General features: G+C 36.7%; 1 protein-coding gene across 1 annotated transcript in view; it reads right to left on the bottom strand.

Annotated features, from left to right (window-relative positions):
- Positions 1-5,362: 5,362 nt before the first annotated feature.
- LOC100032871 (transcription factor E2F1-like) overlaps positions 5,363-8,718 on the bottom strand; it is a 35,923-nt gene continuing 32,567 nt past the window's right edge. Inside the window, exon 5 of the mRNA XM_056817594.1 lies at positions 5,363-8,186. The gene's annotated coding sequence lies outside the window, so the exon portion shown is untranslated. The remainder of the gene's footprint in view (positions 8,187-8,718) is intronic.

Here is an 8,718-nt window from a genome sequence, read left to right as displayed (position 1 = left end):
AGCTACACGAGGCCTCCCTACTTCCAGGAGCGCCCTCTGTCGAGGACTTCCGAGATACACACGTTCTACCTCTCGACTCTCGGGAGAGCCTTCTGCTGAGGACTTGCGAAATACGTGTGTGCTCAGTTTCCGGGCTCTAGCCACTTGTGTTTGCCTAAGTTCCAGAGACAGCTCTGGACGTTATTTAAGTATCCTGGGATCTCATGCGTTCCAAATCACAATATTGCCTTACAGTATTGCATTTTCCACAGCACATGATCTAGCCCCTTCCTTAACTTCACTCCGTGTCACCTGAAAAAGAGTGTAGGCATTTACGCCCCGTGATTGATGGAAAATGTGCCGTCCCTGTTGGGGATGTGGAGAGCACTGGACTCGGAGTCATAAACTTCAGGTTTTAAGTCCATCTCTGCACTGTGTGACCATTGGCAAGTCCCTGAACCTCAGGCCCAGGTTCTTGGTCTGTAAAAAGGGACTAATTGTATTTACACCACTTCCTTCTGACGGATATTTGTGACGAAAGTTCTTTTAACACCTTACAATGATAAAAGAGTGCTGTGGTGGGTTATCCAGGCTAAAAAAAAAAAGTTCGTGGAATCTCTCGTCTTTTTCTGCCTGCCTCCACCCAATCTTTCTCTGTTGCTATCTTGTTCTCTCCATGCCTTTTTCTTTCTGTTTCTGTCACTTTCTTTTTCAGCCTCTGTCCCTCTCAATAATAGCTAACATTTATAGCACTATATGCCAAGCCCTTTACAATTGATTGTCTGATTCTCTTAACCCTAGGAGGTAGGTGCTATTATGACCCCCCATTTTACAGATGAAGAAACTTAGGCACACAAGTTAAGTGATTTGCCAAGGGTTGCACAATAAGTGTCTGAAGCCAGATTTGAGCTCAGGTCTTCCTTGAGTTCAGGTCTGGCACTCTCTCAAAGACTTGTTTCTCTCTCTGTTTCTATGCCTCTTGGTTTTTCTGTTTCGTCTCTCACTCTATCTCAGTAGTCAGCAGAGGGCAGCATCTGATTAAGCTGTCTTCAAAAGGTTCCCGATTTCATCCTATGGGCACCTCCTTTTATGGGTATCGAATCCAAGCAGTTTCAAGGGAAATGGACAGGGAGAAAGCTTGATTACTAGGGGTCTAAGAGAAAGTGGGGTAGCAAGGCATTAGACATGAGACATTCAGTGTAGATGACCACCCTTAAAAAGAAAAGAAAAGGCTCAGTCACATTTGGAAGCTTTATGTTTACAAATAAATATAAATAAAGCACTTGACAAATTTGGCAGAAAAGAGAAGTTAGGAGCCACCAGAAGGGTCAAAGAAAAGCTTTAGGATTGAGGAAATCAGAACAGGATTTTAGAGATATACCAAAGAATCCATACTGAGACAGAGACATAAAAAAGATACTGAAAGACATAGTCAAACAGAGATTGAAGAAGTATAAGAAGAATGATTTTGGGAACAAGGTCATAGAGAAAGTAAGGAGCAGTGAACTCCTTACTAGCAGAATTCATCTTAGTGAGTCTCCTATTTGTGTGAAGGAAGAAAAAGTGATTATGCTCAAAAATCATGAATACCCTCCTGATTAGGGAAATGCAAATTGAAACAACACTGGAGTATCAACTCACACCTAGCAGATTGGCCAATATGACAAAGAAAATAATAAATGTTGGAGGGGATGTGGCAAAATTGGGACACTAATGCATTGCTGGTGGAGTTGTAAATTGATCCATTCTGGAGGGCAATTTGGAACTATGCCCAAAGGGCTTTAAAAGATAGCACGCCCTTTGATCCAGCAATATTACTACTGGGTTTATACCCCAAAGTGATAATGATGAAAAATATTTGTACAAAAACCCATGCTTTTTGTGGTGGCAAAAAAAAAATGGAAAATGAGGGGGTATCCCTCAATTGGGGAATGAATAAACAAATTGTGGTATATGATGGTGATAGAATACTATTATGCTGTAAGAAATCATGATCTGGAGGATTTGTATATGAACTGGAAGAACCTCAGTGAATTGATGCAGAGTGAAATGAGCAGAACCAAGAGAACATTGTACACAAAAAGTAAAACATTGTGGAACTATCCAATGTAATGGGACTTTTACTAGTAGCAATGCAATAATCCAGGACCCTCCTGAAGGCCTAAAGAGAAAGTTCTTTCTATGGGAATAGAAACACACACACACAAAAAAAATATGACTTATCACTTGCATTTATGGGTATATTTATTGGGATTTTGCTCTATAGCAAATATGAATAATTTGGAAATAGGTATCAAGTGAAAACATTTGTATAACCCAGTGGAATTGCTTGTCAAATCTAGGAGGAGGGACAGAAGAGGGAAGCGAAAGAAAATGAATCATGGAAACATGGAAAAATATTTTTAAAATATTTTTTTAAATAAAAAAAGTCAAACTAAAAAAAGAAAAAATCTTGAAGAATAGAGGAGGGAGGCTGAGGAAGCTTCATGTCTGACCTTATTCTTTTATTTTAAAACATATTTTCAGCTGATAATTTTTGGTTTTACCTCACAGATTTTCCCATTCCCATTCCCTCACATCCCAGACAGCCATCCATTATAATAAAAATTAAAAGAAAAAAAAGGAAAAAATGACAAAATTAAAATTGATCAGATATCTCCTCCACCAAAAAGTTATGTCAGAGGCAGGATATAAACTAAGGTCTTCTTAGCTTTGAGTCTGGTCCTCTTTCATTTTCTATCCTAGGTCACTTGGATGTGTCTCTCCCTACTCCACCAAAGTTGAAGGGAGCATTTTCATATGCATATAAGTACAGAAAAAAGCAAATAGTATATTAAACTAAGAACATTTTCATGTAGAGTTTGCTTTTCAAAGTATGATAAATTCAATATGTAACTTTCAAACCTGTCCTGCCTATCTGAAATGCTTTCTGGCCTTCCTTCTGTTCCCTCAGGTTATCTTTTTTTAAAAAAATATTTTAATGACCTTTCTTTCTTTTTGGCTACCTATCCCTACTCCCTTCTCTTTCCAATCCCTTCCACCTTCACCCCCCCCCCAAATGTAAAAGAAAAAACTATCTGACAAATGCATAGTCAAGCAAAATGCATTCCCACATTGTCTGTATCCAAAAATGTATGTATGTCTTACTCTGTAACTCAGTTTATTACTTCTTGTTAAGAGGTGGGGATCTTGCATCAGTCTGTTGTGGGAAAAATGCTCAAGTTTGTAGCAGTCTTACCCCAAGAATGGAAGGCTCAAAACCCTGTTCTTGTCCAGAGGCATGAAAGTCTTTATTTGAAGAAAAAGAGGTTTAAGGCAATGTAATAGCCTTATTTATTTATTGAATAGTCTACCCCTGTGTTTTCTGCGGGTTCTAGGCAGGAAACTCTAGGAGAGTAGACATTTCATTATCTCCCTGAAATACCCTTATCCCTGTGTGAAATTCTGGGAGAGTACAGTAAGTATAAGACCAGTCTAACCAATGTAAACATAGAAAGGAACAGTACAGGCTTAGTAATTAGCAACTTTAAAAGACTGATGCAAATACAAAACAGAAGAGTGCAAGACTATTATAACTAATAATATACAAGTTAAAACGCTTAGCAATATAGATTTTGCAATTTATGCCTAACTAGTGCTAACTGGTAAAAAATACAATTTTCATAGCATGGAGGTCCCATTTTTATTTTTTTTTTAAACCCTTACCTTCCATCTTGGAGTTAATACTGTGTATTGGCTCCAAGGCAGAAGAGTGGTAGGCTAGGCAACGGGGGTCAAGTGGCTTGCCCAGGATCACACAGCTGGAAAGTGTCTGAGGTCAAATTTGAACCTAGGACCTCCCATCCCTAGGCCTGGCTCCCAATCCACTAAGCTACCCAGCTGCCCCCGGTCCCATTTTAATTACTGTTCATCTCCAGCAATCCTCCTCCCCCCATTAAAAACCCAGAAATCTAGAAATCTGGGGAGAAATCTGGGGAAATCTGCAATTTCTTCAAGCTGAGGTGGGACATTGCACTGGCATGGTTAAATTCTTAATCCTTTACATATATTGATATTGTAAGTGATATGAAAAGTATGTATTTTGAATCCTTAAAATATTACAGTCTCACTGATAAATGTTCATTTGCTTTTAAACAAACCTAGGCTGACTGTTTGGCCTTATGGGAAGATCCTTAAGAATTTGCAGATCCATAAAACAGTTTTCCTGGTGTCCTAAAAACTTTGAGTAATCAATTCTCAGTGCCCAATCCTTTTTTTTTTAGCCTCACTCTTGTTTTGGGTTTAACATCCCTTTTTCTTAGTTTTTAACTGAGTATACTTATTCTCTTATTGGATGAGTTTTGAATTTTGACAAAAGAACTGAGGAGTGATATGTAGCCAGTCACAAGCCATCTGGGCAACTTGACTCCTCAGAATGGAGACTCCCAAAGGGGGCTACACTTGGAACATACTTCCTCTTCATTTTGCCTCGAAATCTTTATCTTTCTTCATAGGTCAGTTTCTATCACACCTCTCTCTAGTAATTTTCCCTGACCTCTCCCAGTTGTGTGTATTTTCTCCATCCTCAAATTATATTACATTTTCTTATTCATATACAATATTACACAGTGCATATTAAAACATAAATATTTCAACAGCAGGATTATTTCATTTTTGTTTGTTATACAATTCAGTTCCTAACACTTAACATTTGTTGGACTGAACTGACATAACCTGCTAGATTTAGCACTTCACTAGTGTAAAATGGAGATTTGAACCCTAGACTTCAATCCCCATAAGTCCTGGGTATTTCCCAGAATTCCTTATAATCTCACCTGAGTCCCCACCTGGGCAACATCACAATTTGTATTTAAACTGGCTGTACTGCCTACTTCGGCCTCTCTCTCTTCCTCTACTTGGAGATGGCAAGATATAGTAAGTAAGATGTGAATGGGGTAATCAGCCCTAGACACATAGTTTATTATTTTGTATCCTTGATTTCAAATAATCTTTAATAAACCTCATAAAATATAATATTTTTATTACTAGAAACTAATTTAACTGTTACACTAGTATGGCCTTCAAGAACCTATAGCTACTTCCATACTATCAAGTTTAATCAAAGGTGAGCTTCTGTGTCCTAAGGCAGCGTATTTTCCCCACCTCCTAGCACTCTATTCACAGTACATGATTAATAATATATGTTAAGTTGCAATTTGATCTCCTTTTAATTTAAACTTCAAAGAATTAAAAGCCAAGAATAAAATCAGGATTATGTTTTACCTAATTTTGACTGAATATATATATGTGTATATATACATATATATACACATTCTCTTTTCACTTGAACCTTTGCAAAAGTTAATATTTGAAAAAATAAGTTGATAGAAATAATTTTCTTTTCAAATCTTAGTAACATTTCAATTTAATACTTTTACTATAAACTTTGAGAAAACATACAATAGCACCAAAGTACATAAACTTTAAGAAAAACATCATATAATAACACTAGAGTACATAAATTTTAAGAAAAACATCATATAACACCAGAGTACATAAACTTAAGGAAAACATTAAACAATAACATCAGAGTTCATAAGAGACACAAATCAAAAATGTCACTAACAGAATTTTAGACATAAGCTGTTACAGATACAACAAAACTGTTTAAAAAGATGGATACAAATTAATATTTTGGGATAACAGAGAATTAGACACAATGTGACAGACAAACTTTACATTTAGAATTAGGAGACCTCAGTTCAGATCCTAATCCTGACATTATCTGTGTGACCAATAGCAAGTCATTTGGTCTCTAAGAGCTTCACTTTCCTCATCTATAAAATGGGAATAATGCTACTGCATACAAAGCAGTTGTTAAGAAAAAATGAAGTAAACCTATAAGAGCTAAAAAAATGTTACTATTATCATTAGTACTGCATCATCCATAGTCTTCACAGACAATCCATCATATCAAAGCCTGGGGTTTGAGGAAACAACAGCTGTCACAGAAAAGCGGAGTTCACTTATGGTATAAACTAATTGGGCAAAGTTCATTTTCAGCTTAGCTTTATTCCTCATACGTCGGCTCCTCAGAACCTGCCTATCGCTCCACCTGACAGTCCAGCTCTCTACTTTATCCTGGACTTTACTCTCAGCACCACAATTCATTTTGGCTGCTTCCCCACAAGTCCTCATTTACATCACCATTTTTCATACTTGCCCTACACCCACAATTCAGAATATTCAGGACTTCTATTTGCTTTCCTGGAGTACATCTCCCAGAAGCCTCTTGGGGTGAACAGCTTACTTGGCTACCATTTTGGCTACTCTTGGCTACCTTTTACCAAGCATCTCCTTAAAAGTAACTTCAATTAGGCATTATCCATGCTACAGTATCCTCTCATTAGATAACATTTCCCAGATACTCTTTCCCTGGGAGTCATCTACATATAGAATAGATAGCTAAAGATATGAGAATTGAGTGAAGTTGCCAACTGAGAAAGGGTAGAAAGAAAAGGGTTGAGGACAAAATTTCACACTTGTAAGTTGGGCACCATACAATTGAAGAGAGATAAAGAAAAAGGGGAAAATTTCATTAGTAACATTTTATACTGTGCCCTGGAGAAAGAAGGCCTGTCTTGATTGGTGAGGACTTCACTTAGCTCTCTTTATCTAAGAAGACTCTAAAAGTGTTTCACTTTACTCACCTCCTCACCTGGGGCAGAAAGTATGGCCTGAAGGACTTAGCCCTTTCACCACAGAACTCCCATTCTGGGATTCCAGAGATCCTTGAGAGCAGAAATTGTTTCCCTTTTTAGTATTTGTATCCCCAGACCTAGAAAAGTTCCAGGCACATAGAAGGCTTCTTTATTAAATGATGTCTAAGAGGACCAAGCTTATCTCTATTCCCTGATCATCTTCTTTGCCTCTCTGCCACATATATTGTCTGCTACCCTACCACCCACTCTCCTCCCCCCTTAATAGTTCTAGAACCATAATCAATACTGCTATTGCTACTGTAAAAGGGGGGTCAGTCCACACCCCAATGGATTTATTCACCATAATAAAAACTTCAAAGTTAATCACTCCTCCCTGCCTACTACTTCCCCTTGTTTTGGGGGATTTGTTCAGATTTTCAGTTATATCTGACTCCTCTAAGCCTTTCTGGGTTCTCTTGGCAAAGAGACTGAAGTGGTTTGCCATTTCCTTCTCCAGTTCACTTTACAGATGAATAAACTGAGGCAAACAGGGTTAAGTGACTCGCCCAGGGTCACACAGCTTTTAAGTGTCTGAAGCCAGATTTGAACCCACAAAGACATCTTTCTGATTTCAAGTCCATCACTCTATCCCCTGTGCTGCCTAGCTGCCTGTCTATGTGTTCTTGTATTGAAATATAAGTTCATTAAGAGCAAAGACTATCTTCACTTTTGTACTTATAAGCTGAGTGCTAACCACATTCTAAGTGTTTAATAAAGCTTTTTCATTCATACATTAAAAGATGTTGAATATGGTATTAAGAAATTTGAAATGCTTAGGAAATTAAATGCAACATAGAGATCATTTTTCTTATTTATATTTTATTTTTTGCTGTACAATGTGAAAACTCTAGGAATACTTCATATTTTGTGAGTTATTTAAACATTATACAAATGCAAACAGGTACCTGCTATCACTTTTATTGTACATACGTTCATTATTTAAACAACTATATACAAACAAATCAATTGTGTAAGGCACCATTTCAACTAGGGTGTTTTACATAATCTTCATAATAAAGGAAGTTCACAAAAACCAATTTCTTGAACTTCAGGTTTATGCTTATGCTTTAGACATCATTACAAATTTGTTTTCTGAAAAGAAATTATTTTTATTTATTTTGGTAGGAAAGGTGCTGCTAGATTGCTGAACTGCTTCACTGATAAACTGAATTTTCACAAATATTTACAGATGGAGCTATTTTCCATAAGAAAAAGTCAATAGGCTGATGACATTGCATACAAGTGACCCACTTAAGACATGACTTGGCCATAGTTGATTTCAGCTAGGCAAAGGAATCCACCATTGTCAAATTATTGCTCCTAGTTTGAAACTGGAAATGTGAATTTAACCATCTCTTGTATTCAAACAAACTTGTCAAGTGAATCTAATCAAATGCTCCAGGAGTTTACCTGTTCAAGTTGGTGTAAGTGATTTCCTACTTGACTCAAACTGCAGCAGATTTCCTTCTGGAAAACAATGATACAACAATCAAAGAACCACAAAATAGATTATTTTTCTAAATGATGAAGAAGAAGCCAAGGGTGGCAAGAAGGGCAAGAGGGTAAGCAGCATCATTTTTTTAAAAATGCAAAACATTTAGAGGCCCTTTATTAAAAAGCTAAATTTTGATGGTTAGATAACAAGAAACTTTTAGTGCTGCTGTTCAAATTTTACAACTAAATACTCTAAATGATGAACCTTAAAAACTAATATTGGCTTTATAAATTAGTTGTGGCAGAACATTTTCAGATCTTTGGCTAAAAAATAGATAAAAGGAATTCCAAATTCAGTTTATAACCCCAATATATACATTTTTTAAATCTCTGAAACTAGGATCAAAGTATATCTTGCTTGTACTGATGCATACAATGAATGTGACACAAATTCTAACTTAAAGTTTTCATTAATGAGTTAAAGCTGTGTTTCAGACTGTGGAAAATTTTACTACCCTGCAAAAATGGTAATACCAAAGAGTTCTTAAAACTTAAGCAGTTGGGG

The sequence above is a fragment of the Monodelphis domestica genome, chromosome 1 (genome assembly GCF_027887165.1).
Source record: "Monodelphis domestica isolate mMonDom1 chromosome 1, mMonDom1.pri, whole genome shotgun sequence".
Classification (NCBI taxonomy): domain Eukaryota; kingdom Metazoa; phylum Chordata; class Mammalia; order Didelphimorphia; family Didelphidae; genus Monodelphis; species Monodelphis domestica.
Note: the sequence above shows the minus strand (reverse complement) of the source record. Positions and strands in the feature narration are given on the sequence as shown.